The sequence below is a fragment of the Pteropus medius genome, unplaced genomic scaffold (genome assembly GCF_902729225.1).
Source record: "Pteropus medius unplaced genomic scaffold, Ma_sr-lr_union100, whole genome shotgun sequence".
NCBI classification, from domain to species: Eukaryota; Metazoa; Chordata; class Mammalia; order Chiroptera; family Pteropodidae; genus Pteropus; species Pteropus medius.
Genome location: NW_024342467.1, coordinates 7,752,268 through 7,767,974, shown reverse-complemented (window position 1 = coordinate 7,767,974; position 15,707 = coordinate 7,752,268). Strand labels below are relative to the sequence as shown.

The window sequence follows — 15,707 nt, the reverse complement described above, 5'->3', positions numbered from 1 at the left end:
TTCAGAGTTCAATAACATTTATTTGATTTTCTTTCAACTACATTATATACTTCCCACTAAGTGAAGACAGCAGTATTTATACAATGTTGCTTTCTAGATTTCTTTTAATCATCCCTTTTTTCTTTCTCTTTTCCTTCTTGTCTCTCCTGCTTTCTCCCTCTTTCTGACCCTCCCTTCCTTCCTTCTATTTCCTTCTTCCTTCCTTCCTTCCTTCCTTCTTCTTCCTTCCTTCCTTCCCCTTCCTTTCCCCTTCCCCTCCTCTCTCCAATCCTCCCCTCACCTTTCTCCCTTTCTCCCTTCCTTCCAGTAGTATTTTCATTCACTTTTCTTCCTCTGGATATTCCAGATTCTTGATATGGACCATTTCAAATCTCACTGTTTTTTGCCTCTGACTTTCAGACTTCTAGTATTGCCTTTATTAACAGGTAGTTCTCTAATATCCTAAAACTAAAGAATATAAATTTCAGTTCAAGATAAAAATATAAAATAAACATCACCTATTTCTTTCTTTCTTTTTTTTTTTTTTTTTTTTTTTTTTTTTATGCCTACAACACCTGGTCTTCCTTGGTGGTCTCCCACTCAAGTACTAGCCAGGCCCAACCCTGCTTAGCTTCCGAGATCAGAGGGGATTGGGCTTGTTCATGGTAACAAGGCCATAGACTCCTTATCTATTTCAAACTTGCTTTTAAACTATTTGAGAATGTAAATATTTATTAAAATTTGGTAATGAATCAGATCTACTCTCCCAAAAGAAAAACTATAGTTCAAAGATAATAAAATATAGGCAAATAAACTATGAAAATTCTATTGTTATAAAATGTTACTTCCTCACTATCATTTGCATGCGTTCTAAGAATTAGTTACAAACCTTATTTCTTCAAATTTCATTTCCTCAGATCTCTGATTTCATCAGCTAAGCTGAGCCTTCCCTGGAGATTACTGTGGTTGGAGTCTCCGAGGGAAGAAACAGATGCTGCAGGGGCAGTTACAGGTGGATAACTGAGATGGAAAACCGCAATGCTGACTGCCCTTCATGTTGCTGATATTCTGTTCAATATTTTATTTAGAACACTTAAGATTTACAGAAAAGGTGCAAGAATAATAAAAAAAAATTAATATACCTTATATTCATCAATTTCTAACATTGTGCCACATTATATTGCTGTTTTAAGTTTAACTTAATTTAGCTTCTAAAGTATGTTTCCAAACATGCATATATATTGAAAAAATTTATGAGATATTACCAAGACTCAGATCAGTGTTGGGCAGAAAGACAGAAACAGACTTCTCCAGACAAACATTGGGATGCCAGCCTCTGCCTCCAACTCTTCTTAGGCCTAAAATAATGCATGATAAGAAGTGGAGAAGCACTAGGGCCTGGCAAGATCTACTTGTTTTATTTCTGCATTTTAACTGATGTGTGTGGAACACCATAAACTCATACAAGAGCCTTATTATTTACTGTATATTATTTACTGCACATTTTTATTGTACAGCTAATACAGCATAAGGTCTCTCTTAGACTCTACCCAAAGAGGTCTAAGACTTTGATTTCTGAAATATTTTAAGCCCACTTAAAACTATTTAAAATAATTTCACCAACACGTCGATCCATCAGCATGAAGTTCTAAGGAAAACATAACAATCCTCTAGCCAGTGAGAAGTAAACCACTTATACATTAAAGACCTATGAATAATTAAGCATGCTGCCTAAGAAGAGGTATTGGGGGAAAAAAATCAAGGTTGCTAAAGAAAACAATGACATATCTTTTGTTTTTACATTTATCTCAAAATTTTTCAAAATAATTATGCCTTTTAAGGTCAAGATCATTTTAGTGGCTAAGGCTATGGCTTGGCTTGTGCAACACTTTTCAGAAATGCTGTTGCTGGTCTACATATACGTGCACATGTGCATTTCAGCTATGGTGCTACATAAGAACAGAAAAGAAATACTGTCCTGCAGAGGTTTGTGAGGCTAATGTATATATAGGTACTGTCAACTGAACAGAATTAAGTTGATTGGGCCTTATAAAAGGATGAACCAAAAATAAGTGCTCTGAGTTAATGTTAGAGGTATGTCTTATGCTAAGTTTCCATCATCCCTACTATGTTACTTCTTCCCAGCCTGTTCAAATTCTCAGCTGAGCCCTGCAAACGGAGAGCTGGCACAGATAATGAGGAGGGTAACACAAGAGCATAGGCATAAAAGCTGCTGCAAATCCCCAGCACATTTCTTGAATAGATGTTCGTTCCTGGGACCAAAGATTCAGCCAGTCCAGTGATCTCCTGTTCCCCACAGTCTGAAAGGAGCTGATGGCTTAACTTTGTTCTCTTGGCTTTGATATATCCCAGATAGGTGGGCCTGTCTGGATGGCTGTATCTTTGGACTGTTGTACACCAAAGATGATTTGGAAATTGCAAATTGGCCTTCATTCATTCATTTGTTCACTGAGCACCTAGCATACTAGGCACTGTACTAAATCCCTGGAATAGCTGAGAGATAAAATCCATGTTGTCATGAAGCTTATATTCTAATGTGGGGAAGAAAACAGCAAACAAGTATGCAAGGAAGTGAGACTCCAGATAGTGATCATCGCAACACTGAAATAAAACCGGATAATTGGATAGAGTGACTTTAGGAGACATGGACCATTTAGAAAGGTGGTAGAAAAGTCATATCTTGCTAAGGAGGTGACACTTGGGCTGAGATCAGAAAAATGTGAAGAAGCCAGCCTTGTAAATATGTGGGAAAGGCACATTCCAGGCAGAGGGAAAAGACTGTGTGTCCGCAATGGACACAGGAACTATGTCAGTGGAACAATGCAGGCCAGTGGAACTGCAGCAAAGAAAGGAGTGGGGAGAGGTAAAGAAGATACTTTTAGACAAGAGAGCAGTCAGAAGCTGACAATCCTTGCAGATTACAATGACAGAATAAAGAGAGAGTTTGAGGGGTTGGGTATGGAGAAGGTGGGGTCATAAAGTGGAAAAGAACTTAATTCTTTCTCAGAGCCCTCATGCTGCACAGCAGGTCCAGGACCATTCTGTGACATTGCTTGTTTAAGTGGCAGCTAATCAGGGACAGAACCAGAGGTGAACAGATTAGAAGGAGTGGCCTGAATATTATCTGTGCTATTTCTTACTATGAAATTTGATTTGAAACCTGCCAGTAATAATCTTTTCTTGGAAATAAGCAGGGATAGATATTATAAATAAATGTAATCTAAAAGCAAAAACAGGATTGAAAATCAAATCTTCTAGCTAAAGGCAGCTAAGGCAGGGCTCCAAAGCAAATCTTCAGGTCTGGAGGAAGGAAGCCCACAGCAATTACAGAGCAACACCATCCCAGGCAGAACAGCAGTATAGAGAGAAATATTGCCATGGACCCCTTAGAATTCTGCAGCCTATTTTGCGTTAGCACAATTTAAAACATGAAATGGGCTTTAGTAAACCAAAGTCCATAGTCACTTACAGGTATTTTTTAGGGGTACCAAAACTAGCTGGGTCTTCCTAGTGTGTCTTTATCCTACTCTCACATCTTTTCGGTAACAATCTCTGATTTTCCCTCCACAGGTGTCATACACCTGTAAGAGCTGAGTTCTCACCATTAAATCAAACTACATGCAGGAAGGCATTGTAACTCACAAAGTACACGATGGTACCCCAGTGGCCAAGTCATTAGACTAAACAATAGGGACTTGATCTTAGCTGGGCCAATTCCAATCTCTCTTTAAGAAGTTTAAATCAGCACAGAGCACAGCATGTGCAAAAGCCAGAGGTGAGAAACGGTTTGGGAGCTGAGTTATGTTGGGTGGCATTCCAGAGAGAAGGTCCACAGACCCCTGTTGCTGAGATCACATCTAACTCATCTTAATAAGTATCCCTCTGTTTAAATTGGCCATATTTATTTCTGTTGATCACAGTCAAAAGATCCTTAGCTAATATAATCATCAGCACTTATAAATGTCATCATGTGTGAAATGGAATGTTGGAACAATGATAGAATTGAGGGCAGGATTCAGAACACCCAAATTACTCAAAAGAGATGGAACATTAAATAAAAACTAAAAGATATGGTATAAAAAACATGAAATCTGTGGCTAGGACTTGACTGCCTGGTTATCAAATACAGGGACAGTCAGGTCACTTGGATGTAGAGCATCATCGTATGCTGAGAATGAAGCAATGGAAAAGTGCCTCTGTTCATTCTGCAAATATTTATCAAAACATCTATCTTATGCCAGGCACTTAACCTATTTTTAGAGACTGGAAATATAGCAGTAAACAGGGGAGAAAAGGTCCTTGCTCTCTTAGAGTTTCCGTTTTTATGTAAACATTAACTGAACAGAAATTTTCCCTTGATAGTTTCTTTGTCAATTATTTGATATAGAGGTTCCACCTGCTAAGTGTATGCTCCACAAGCTTCAAAGTAGTCAAGCTAAATGGAAACCTTTCGGGGATACTGTCAGGACAAATTTGTGCTTCAGGAATCCTGGTAGGTAAAGGAAATGGAAGTTTTCAAAATGCAGTGTAACTAGTAAATAAAAATAATATTGAAAACTGGGTAAACATGTAAATTCCAAGAGCTTATTTCTTTAGAATCAGATTCAAGGAGGTATGAGAACTACTGTCTTTGCATTTTTAACAAGTGCCATGATAGGCGTAAACCTCAGCCTGTTTTCTAAGTAAAGTATTATTGGGAGGCAGCCATATTCATCTGTTTACATATTATATCTGTGGTTGTTTTTCTGCTGGAAAGAGGATTCGAACAGTTTTAACAGAAACTAAAAGGACTGCAAAGCCTGAAAATTTTAGTATCTGTTCTTTTTAGAAAAAGTTTGCAACACCTGCATTAAGAGATTCTCATGCAGATTATCTAATGCCTGTAGTGAAGGATGATTCTCTTACTTCTGCATTTTAATGCTTTTCAAAAAAAATTAATTTTAACTTAATAGTAAGAAACAGAAAATTCTATAACTGTCTAAGCACTATGAAAGTAAATTCAAGGAAACATAAAGATTAACCAAGCAAACTATAGTAGCTTAAAATAAGTGATTTTTTGTTTTGTTTGTCTCTCAAATTTAAAGAAATATACACTTGTTTTAGAAACCATGAAACATTTATAAAATCACTACTAATTAGTAACACACAGAGATCCCCTCTATTAAATTTCTGACATATTCTCTTACAGACCTCTTTGTAATTAGCTTATTAAATCCAAGAACACACATATTTAGGTGGCATAATTTTATTCTTGAAGTTGCTCTTACCTACAATTCATTAGATCTAAAACAAATACTACGAGTGATACACTTATAAGAGCTCAGTTCTCTCCATCAAACTGAGCTACACAAAGAATTTTTTTAATTAAGCCTATTGGGGTGAACTTGCTTAATAAAATTATGTAGGTTTTAAGTGTACAATTCAATAAATAATACATTGTCTGTTTATAGTGGTGTGTGTTCACCACCCAAAGTCAAATCTCCTTTTGTCATATATTTTGACCCCCTTTACCCTTATCTACCTTTCTTCTCTCCTCCCTTCCCTCTGGTAACCACTAAACTGTTGTCTGTGTCTATGAGTTTTTATTTGTTTGTCTTGTTCATTTGTTGCTTTTAGTTTTATATCCTACATATGAGTGAAACCATATGGTTCTCAACTTTTTGTCTGACTTATTTTGCTTAGCATCATTATCTCAAGATCCATGCATCTTGTTGCAAATGCATGGAATATTATTCTTATGGCTGAATAATATTCCGTTGTATATATTACCACACCTTCTTTTCCCAATTATCTATCGAAGGATACTGGTTATTTCCATGTCTTGGCCACTGTGAATAATGCTGCAATGAACATCAGGGTACATATAACTTTATGAATAAATGTTTTCAAATTTAGGGGTAGATACCCAGAAGAAGAATTGCTCGGTCATATGGTAAATCTATTCTTAATTTTTTGAGGAACCTCTATACTGTTTTCCATAGTGGCTGTACTAATTACATTCCTATCAGCAGCGTATATGGGTTCCTTTTTCCTCTTCAACCTCTCCAACACTTGTTACTTGTCGATTACAGCCACTCTAACAGGTATAAGGTGCTATCTCATTGTGGTTTTGACTTGCATTTCCCTAACAACTAGTGAAGTTGATTATCTTCTCATATGTCTTCTTGAGAGAAGTGTCTGTTCAGGACCTCTGCCCACTTTTTTAATTGATTTTTTTTTAACGTACTCATTTTTATTTTCAGAGCAATCAAGATCCTGCCTATACTTAGTAGGGACTTGGAAAATGTTGATAGAATGAATGATAAAAAAAAGCTACTAGACAGTTATGTTCTTGCATGAAGTTCTACTTGTGAGAACTCTGTGAATTGCTCTCATTCATGAAATACAATGTGGTACCATTAGGTTGTTACTATTGAACACCTACACACTTTCTCTTGCTCTTTTGAGCTCCCTGTTAGATGTGTCACCATTTGAAATGTGATTTTTTTTCTTGTTAATGGGAGTTTTGCGAGGTCAACCCACAGTTTCCCAAAATATCACTCTATGCTGTTTCCCAGAAATAGCATATACACATATGACATTTAAAACTGCTCTTTGATTTATGAGATCTGTACTTGATGGTGAATAATAGTGAGAAGTCCCTAAATTTGAACAGAAAAATCTACTGCTCTTCTCTGAAGTGAAAAAGGCAGATTATAAAAAAACTAATATTATTTTTCTGTCAAAACACACAGACACACACACACAAACAAAAATCTTCTCACGTCCTCATAGGTTTTAATTTAGTCACACTGGCCAATGAAGTAAAACTAAAATTTTGTTTTCTATGGTAAAACACCAAGTCTAGCACAAATATGCCTGAGTCCAAATTAAGAGTAGGTGAACATAAATCATGAAAGAATGGCAGGATGACTAAGAAGCACACACACAAAAAAGACTGAAGTGAGACATACCCAAGGTAATGATCTCATCCTAATAAACATGTAAAGTCTGACCATATGAAGATTTGCTTGTTTTTTTTTTATGCTTATGTTTGTATCAACTACTTTTCCCCTATACAGTAATCTGTAGGTAGAGAAAATTAAAAAACGAAGAACTTAGAAAATGAAGATAACTGAGGAACCACCAAACACTAAATAAGTTTAATGTTATTTTCTCATCTTAACGGGTTCCATTTATTCATCATTCATGAATTGATTTTTATGAGAAATGAATATTGATTTCTTTGAGGTGTCAGGCTCTTTGCTAACATTTTGGGATAAAACGGATACTATGCCCATCCTCATGAAGTTTATATTCTAACAAGGAAAATATATATTTAAAAATTTATACCTTCTAGTGGTTAATGCTATGACAATTGAGCAATGAAATAAAGTAGTATTTAATTGTAACACAAAGAATAAAATAAGAATATAAAAGAAGACCTAGCTAAATACTTCAAATATATCATACAATTATTTTGTGTAAAAAAAAGAAAAATGGAAAATTTAAATAAGATGGACAAATTTCTAAAAAAGAAAAACAAAACTGATATGTGAATAACTAGGAAATATGAAATAGTCATATAAGTACTTAAAAATTTGAACTCATAATTAAAAATCTTCCCACAAAGAAAATTCCAGGATTTACCAGTAAAGTGAAACAAAATTGAGGAAGAAATAACACTAAAATTTTTCCAGAAATAGAAAAATTTGGGAACGCTGAGCAACTCATTATGCAGATACATCCTGATATCAAATCTAACAAGAAGATTCCAAGACCAGAAAATATATAGTTTCATTCATGAACATAAAAGCAAAAACCCTACACGAATATAAGAAGTAAAATCCAGATATAAATAAAAAGGATAGGTTCCATTTCTTTCTTTAATAGTTATAGAATCTTCAGGGAAATTCTAATTAAAACCAAAACTACATAAACACTAGCATAGCTAAAATTACAAAGACTGGTGACACCAAGTATTGACAGGGAAGTGGAGCCACCAGTACTCTCAAATAGTGTGCCCAGAACTGTAAATTGATACAAATACTGTGGAAAACTGATAGTGAGTATTACATTTGAATATACTCATAATCTATACAATGTCAACTCATAGGGGACAAATGCATGCCCCAAGATACGTACACAAAAACTTTCTATAACAGCATTATTCACACTTGATCAAAACTGGACACAATCTAAATACCCATCAACAGTAGAATGAGTAAGTAAATTCTGATACGGTCATGGAGTAGATACTATTTAGCAATGAAAATAAACTAAAGTCATAAACAACACTATAGATGAATCTCACAAACTTAATTTGAGTGAAAAGTCCAGTCGCAAAACAATATATACCATATAATTGCATTTATGTGTAGTATAAACTGGGCGAAATGAAATGATACTCATAGAAAGCAAAGTAGAGGTTACTTTATGGGGAAGAGGGTTGAAATAGGGATTGGAAGGGAACCTGATTGCTACATTATATAGTGCTGGCATTGTTCTGTTTCTTCATCTGGGGAGTAATATCTAAAGTATGTTCAGTGAGTATTTTTTTGTATGTGAGTTTTACCTCCTTAAAAAAAGTAAACGAAAAAAAGATTCTTTTTTGAATAGTATTTTTTATGAGAGTAATAATGAACCTATTAACAAGAGTAATATTTTTATGCAGTTATATATGTATATATATATATATATATGGAGTGGCTGAGTACAAGAGGCCAATATATAAGAAAGAAGATAAGAGGCTGTAACGAATAATTCATTTATCAGAAATTAAATACTGGTGAGGGGTAACTATGGAAATGAAATTGCTATAATATTATTTAAAAGGTTAAGATATTTCTGTATATGACAGATTTATAATTTCCAGCCCATTCTTTTTTAAATGTTAAGATTAGAAGTTTCAAATGCTGAGGTTTTCGATTCAATCTGAGGAAACAGTCATATCAAATGGTAAATTCTTATTCAAACATAACCATTTAAAAATATAGTGACTATGAGCACATTACTGAGCTCTAGGCTTCAGTATTCTCATCCTAATCAAACACTTGGGATGAATAAATGAAGTAATTTACTTAAATTTACAAGTAAATGCTTGGCACATATTAAGTATTCCTTACTGTGAGCTATCATCATCATCATCATCATCATCATCATCATCATATAAAACTGACTAAAGTCATATTAGTTTAAACATTTTTAGTATCATAATCTTTTCAATCAAATAATTCGATTTATTCCAAATTTATTTTTTTTAAACAAAACAAAAAAGTCAGATGCATCCAAATCACAGTTGTATAAACTCTTCGCCCATCACTCATCTGCATTTTATAAGCAATAAATGAGTAAAGAGAGACATTTTTTCCCCCCAGAAGACTATTCTTGCTAAAATTACTTAAATTCTACTTAATCCTGTGGTTAGACAGTACTGATAAACTTGCAAAAATACCAGAAGCCAAACAAGAAATATATTTCTTCTAAAAGATTATTTTAAAAAATCTAACAGTAATTGCAGTGAAACTGACCTTAAAATAATTGGGGGATCTCTCTTCAGATGGTGCCCTGAAGATACAAGTAGTCAATGTAACTCTTAACGAAGCGACAATTTCAGTCCAAATTTGCCAGTAAAAATAAGATGATAGAAAAAGCAGTTGCTTTGCCTAGTACCAATTTAAGTGTTATTTTTATGTTATAAAAAATAGAAATCCTGTTATCAAACAGCAGATAGCATAATACTGCTGCTAACAAAATCGTGTGCAAATGTTATATAACTAGGTTATAATTTTATAAACGTTTTAGGAAATACTGGATTTAACTAAAACTTTTTGAGCATTTTTGGCCTTTTTCTGAATTGTAAACAAAATGTTTTAAAATCCTTCAAATTTACAGGAAACACTTTCATTGAAAGTCCTCTTTTTTACACTTAAAGTCATCTAGAATGACTTCAGTATTGTGTAACAGATTTTTATTTTTAAATTTTATGAATTTTATAATTTTATAATAGGATCAATCTGTGTCAGAGTTAATTTGCATTCTAGAAATCAACTTGTTATTAGTTTCTATCATTTTGCCAAATACGTAGGACTCCAAACTTTTTTCTGACCACAGTCCATATATGTGCGAGAAGTATGTGTGTATTTATGTATACACACATGTCCATAAACACACACACACAAAAAGAATGGACTTTTTGATGGACTTTGCCTGACTTTATTATTCTTTTCCACGGCTAATAGGGTTCCCCAAAGAAAGAATGCTATTAATTTAATTTTCTCTTTTTGGCTTGTTCACTTTTCTCTAGAAACCAGTTTATTATCCAGAGTCTATTAAACAGGTTGAGTTGCAAATGTTAGTCACAGTAGAGCATTAGGTCGTTTTTATATTTTTTTCTGTTTCATCTACCTTACATGAAAGCATAGTAGCTTTTCCCTCTAAATATTTTCCATTATGGTTCAAGAAAATCCACTCTTGATATGATAGAATGATGTTGAAAACCACAAAAATATAGAAACCTATGAATTTTGTCTCCCAGCCATTACATAACACCATAGACTTTTATATAATAAAAAATAATTCTTTATTCTGCCCTGAAACCAAGTCTGGCCACTTTCAAAAGCTTTATTTACTCTTTATAATTCCATGAAAGTTAAACTACAAGCACAGGTACAAGTAATACTATGAAGTATCATCTCTATGGTCAAGGGCTAGAATAATACGCTGTGTTCATGAACAGGTGTGATTATCAGAAGCAAATATACAGTTGACTTTCTTAGTTTTTCTAAGATAACCTCATCCATAAGCAGTGTGCAAACTGAAGATCTCAAATATTTTGATACAGGAAAATTATGGAGTTTTGAGATTCTATAGGTTAGATGAACGCCTTTCTCAAATATGAGGACTAGAAGATATGCTGTCAGAAAACTAAAGGGTAATTTCCTTTCACTTTAATAAGAAAATTATCTGATGTAGCCCAGGGGGCATACTCATCCTCAGAGAACTCTATTGAGCTTCAGTACAGTCTCCCCAAATCTATACTTGTAAATGCTAATTTGTAATTTGAACACCATGAAAATTAAATCATCACCCTAAGCAGGCTGACTCACTGGCAAGGGAGCAAAAAACTGGAGGCCAAGGGCCATTTTCTATGGTTACCATTAGTCAATTATAATCAGTTAAATGAATCTTATCTTATCTATTAAAAATAAAATTACCTCTCCAGAAAACAGCCCACACACACACACACACACACACACACACACACACACACACACAATAAACCATTCGAACATGTATACTACCAAAAGGCAATTTTATTTATTCGTTCATCCATTTTTCAGAAATTTTCTTTCACTCTATTTCAGTATACTGTTATGCATTCCTACTCAATTCCTATCCCACCACTATATCTTTTTAAAAATCAACTGAGAGGAGAAGAGTTAATTCTTAGCATTTTAACCTCTGATTTATATGTTAAAACAGAAGGAAGTAACAGATTTCAGGCACTTGGGGCTAAGGAGAAGAAGGAATCCAGGGGCCTGATGTAAGAGGTAAATAAATAAATAGATAAAAGTATGGAGGAATAACGAGACCCAAAGATATACCTAACCAATCTAAAAATTTTTCCCAGCTGGTAACCTTGCTTCTCCAACTCATGCCAATTCCCAAGAGCAATCCCTTAGTCCATTATCGATGGACTGGGTCAGGCAGTCTAAACCAAAGTTCGTGCTGACCACAGCTTTGACCAATAAGCTGGGAAAGAAAGTCACCCACTTGTGCTCAGTTCAACTTTAAAGAAAATGAAGACAGAATAAGGTCTGAATCTACCTGGGAAGTAACTAGGAAGCATCCAGAGAACAGTACCAAAGTAGGAGTTTTAAAAATATATTAAGTGTATATAGAACTCTATTTTAAGATTGGTCAAAAGTATTGTTAAATTGGCTTCACTGTGTTTTGACTCACAGATTTTCAGGTGATAAAAATTTTTAAGTTGATTTTCCTTTACATATGGATTGGTCTTATTCTACCAGGTAGGAGGAGCAAGATCTCTATATCCTGGAATAACTTGATGTTATTTCTTCCTTAAATTCTCGGTACAGGACACTGGTGAAAACTGGCATTTTCCTTGTGGGAGGATTTTTAATGATGTGTTCAATTTTTTAAATGAGTGAGGTCTGCTGGGGTAGGAAGGTCAGGTTTAATAAGGAAAAATCCTCTACAGGAGTGGCAAACAAGAGCCAACATCTTTACTTCTCTCTTAGCTACTGTTTTGGGTAGAGGTCAAGAGTTTAACATATATTAATTTGAAGTCTTGGCTAACTAAAAAGAAACACTTATTTTTATATCAAGATATTCTTTTGCTACTTTTAACCATTATATAGAAGACTGCAATAGGAAACCAAAATTCAATCAATAGCATTGGCTAAAACTTTTATTTTTTAAATCCAGTCTATGTGAATTAGTATCCAAACCTTAAAAGGACAGTAAATCTTACTTGCTCTGGAAAAAAACCCACAAGGATATTAAGAATATTAGTGGTTAGTTAGTGCTGGTTTTAGGACAAAGTGATCTGAATTCTATATTTGCTGGTATAGTTTGGAGGTCATAGAGGATTCTTATAGTTTCACAGTAACCATTTTCTTTCAGAAACATTAGCCATCTTTCATATTTGCTCATCTAAATTACTAAGAGCTCTCCTCTTGCTCATTAGAAATGACTCTGCCTAGTTAAGTTTTTTCATGTCAATATAGTCTTTCGATCGTTTTCTCCTGTGAATCATGGTCAAAAGTCTGCATTGGCACAGACAGGTGGCTGCTTCTTTTGATAATGTAACACGTCCCTGAGGCAAAATGCAAAGGAGTTATCAGCACGATTGCACCTCTCTTTGATGGAGAGACAGCAAATGTCACAAGGAAACAAATGTTATTCAGCCCTAATATTTTTATAAAACCCAACCCCATCTGAGGCATGCACATCCACATACAACCTTGAAGAGAGAGAGAGAAAAATATGCCGACATGCAGACCATATTCCCCAGGGTCAGCATGTGCATTGGCATGCACGCATGTGTGCTGTTCAGCTGTACATGCAGGATCTCTCCCAATGGCAGAGGTCTAGAGCCTACATGGCAGAATAAGATCAATCCAGTGGAAAAAAAAATCAATTTAAAAATTCTTATCATCAGAAAATCTGAGTTCAAACACAGGGAAGCCAGTTTAACAATATCTTTGACCAATCAACATAATGGAGCTCTTTATAAACTTAATATTTTTAAAAACTCACTAATGCCTTAACAAGGATGTCAAATTCAGTTGGCATGAAAGAAAACTAATTAGAGCAGATTTTTATAACATAATTTTAAGATTATTAGGGCCCATATGCAAAAATCAACCAGTTTGCAAATGTGATGGGTCGCCTGCACAGAGGCAGGCAATAACTAATCAGAAAGAAACAATTAAAAGCCTAAGAACAAGGGGATTATTATTTTTAAAACCATATTTTGTAATTAATTTAAAATGTTAAAACTTCAAAAGCAAATACATTCATAACGTGTCATAAATTTTGTTCCTTAACTCATATTTCATAACTGAAAGGCTCATTACCTTTAATTGAATGGCAATTCTTTTTATTTTATCCTAAATCAAAAGATTAGGGCAGTAGAAATTGATGGGATGAACATTAAATAGTTCACTCAAAAAAAGGAAAGAAATAGAAGCAGAGCTGCATACACATTTTCGGGATCAGAAAAAACTGTATTCTATCCTCGCTCATTAGAAAATGATAAGCTGAGTAATGGACTCATGAACTAGTCAGAACCTCAGATTCAATGAGCATCTGCAAGGACTTCTGGGAAAGGGAATCCTATTATTTAACTTATAATCTGAAAAACAATTTTGACCAATCTTAGTTTATTGGTCATCCCGTCTAAAGTAATCAGAGAAAAGGGGTTGTTATTCCCATTTTATAGAAACAGAGAGAAGACACAGAAAAAATCACAAGCTAAGAGCAATCATATCTTCTTAAATTTAGTGTCATGTCATTCATAAACTTATTTTCTCATATCTTCCATCAACTCCTTTTCAGGTTCATGAATCTTATGAATAAAAATGGTGAATATATATGAGCTGAAAAGCTAAATGCAGACTCATAATGTAAATGGGTTATGTTATAGCAGGGGTCCCTAACTCCTGGGCCGTGGTCCGATACAGGTCTGTGGCCTATTAGGAACCGGGCCGCACAGCAGGTGAGTGGCAGGCAAGCCAGCAAAGCTTCATCTGTATTTGCAGCTGCTCCCCAGTGCCAGCATCACCGCCTCAGCTCCACCTCAGATCATCAGGCATTAGATTTTCATAGGAGCACCAGTCCCACAGTCCCTGGTGCTAAAAAAGTTGGGGATGACATTTATAGAATGCAATTATCTTTACAAAACTTATTCTAGTACAACTATGTTTATTTCACCATAGATATCAACATGGAAATGAAATGTACGAACTATATTTATGTTATATGTGATTACATTTCTACCCCCAAGAAATTTGGGATATAGAAACCCACAAATATTCCATTAAGTTAAATCTTCCTCATGGTTAAAAAGAAATCTGCTTCTGCTTCTTTTAGGAATAACTTCTTTGCTCTTTTATTTTATCCTTTGGTTTCATTTTCTGGTTATAGCTAATGTTTTCAAAGTTGACACTAATTGATGATAAATAAAAATTTTAAAACAGCAAGGAAAACACTTTCTAAAGATGCTTTATAGCTCTCAGTAATCTAATTTGTGGGAAATGGAGAGTAAAGCACCATAGAGTGCTTTTCAATAATTTATGATGGAGATCTATCTCCTAAATTTAGAAACATGATTTGTGACCCAGCTATTCTGTGAACCTATTTGTGTAATTAGATGGCTGGGTACATCTCCAACCTGGCCCATTCTTCTTGCACCCTCTTCTGGGTCTGCAACAGATTCTGTACTTGGATCCAACCTTTGTAAAATGAGTAAATGAAAACACTTAAAACACTTATTTATAATGTATTTTTTATTCTTGATTACCAAAGCACAGACCTGGTTGGCAGATCCTCACTGTCGGATTTTTTCCTTCTCTGTTTAGAGGAGGAGAGATAATCACCAATCCAAAGTTCTTTTGTTTCATTTAATTTAAATGCTTTAAAGGGCAGCATTTTTTTTTTAAAATCATGCAATGAAATCAATGTCTTGGCTGAAATGTCACAGTAAATAGGAAAAAGAACCAAGGATATCACAATCATAAATTGTTCTAGTTCAAGTTTTAAGGATTCATTAAGTTAGACTTAACATTAAAAAAAAACTTTCTTAAATATCATCTTGAACTTAAAGTGAACAAGCAATGTTACTATTTTTTAAATTTTATTTACATGATTATGTTTGAACTACAGACTGTTTCTCACAATAGTCTTATCCCTATACCTATTTCCATGTCCCTGACTCTGTTTTTTTCTTTTTTTATCAGAATATTGGACTTTGAATGAAGCCAATAGATATTCAGCTTTAAAAAAAGAAAAAGAAAAAAAGTCCAGACAATGAACAGCCATTAAGTTATGTATAACCTATGTGGTTGGAGAAAACTAATTAGGAATTAGTCAAGAAGAAAGTAAATTCAGATGCTATCCTCCTCTTTTTTTAGGTAAAGCTTTTATTTTGAATATTTGTTATCGGCAAGAACAAAGATCCACAATGAAAATTAATTTATAAT

General features: G+C 34.3%; 1 protein-coding gene and 1 pseudogene across 21 annotated transcripts in view; both read right to left on the bottom strand.

Annotated features, from left to right (window-relative positions):
- The window catches only part of HDAC9 (histone deacetylase 9), an 829,181-nt gene that overhangs the window by 487,365 nt on the left and 326,109 nt on the right, over positions 1 to 15,707 (bottom strand). The window lies entirely within an intron of this gene.
- LOC120602605 (uncharacterized) lies at positions 543 to 661 on the bottom strand (annotated as a pseudogene).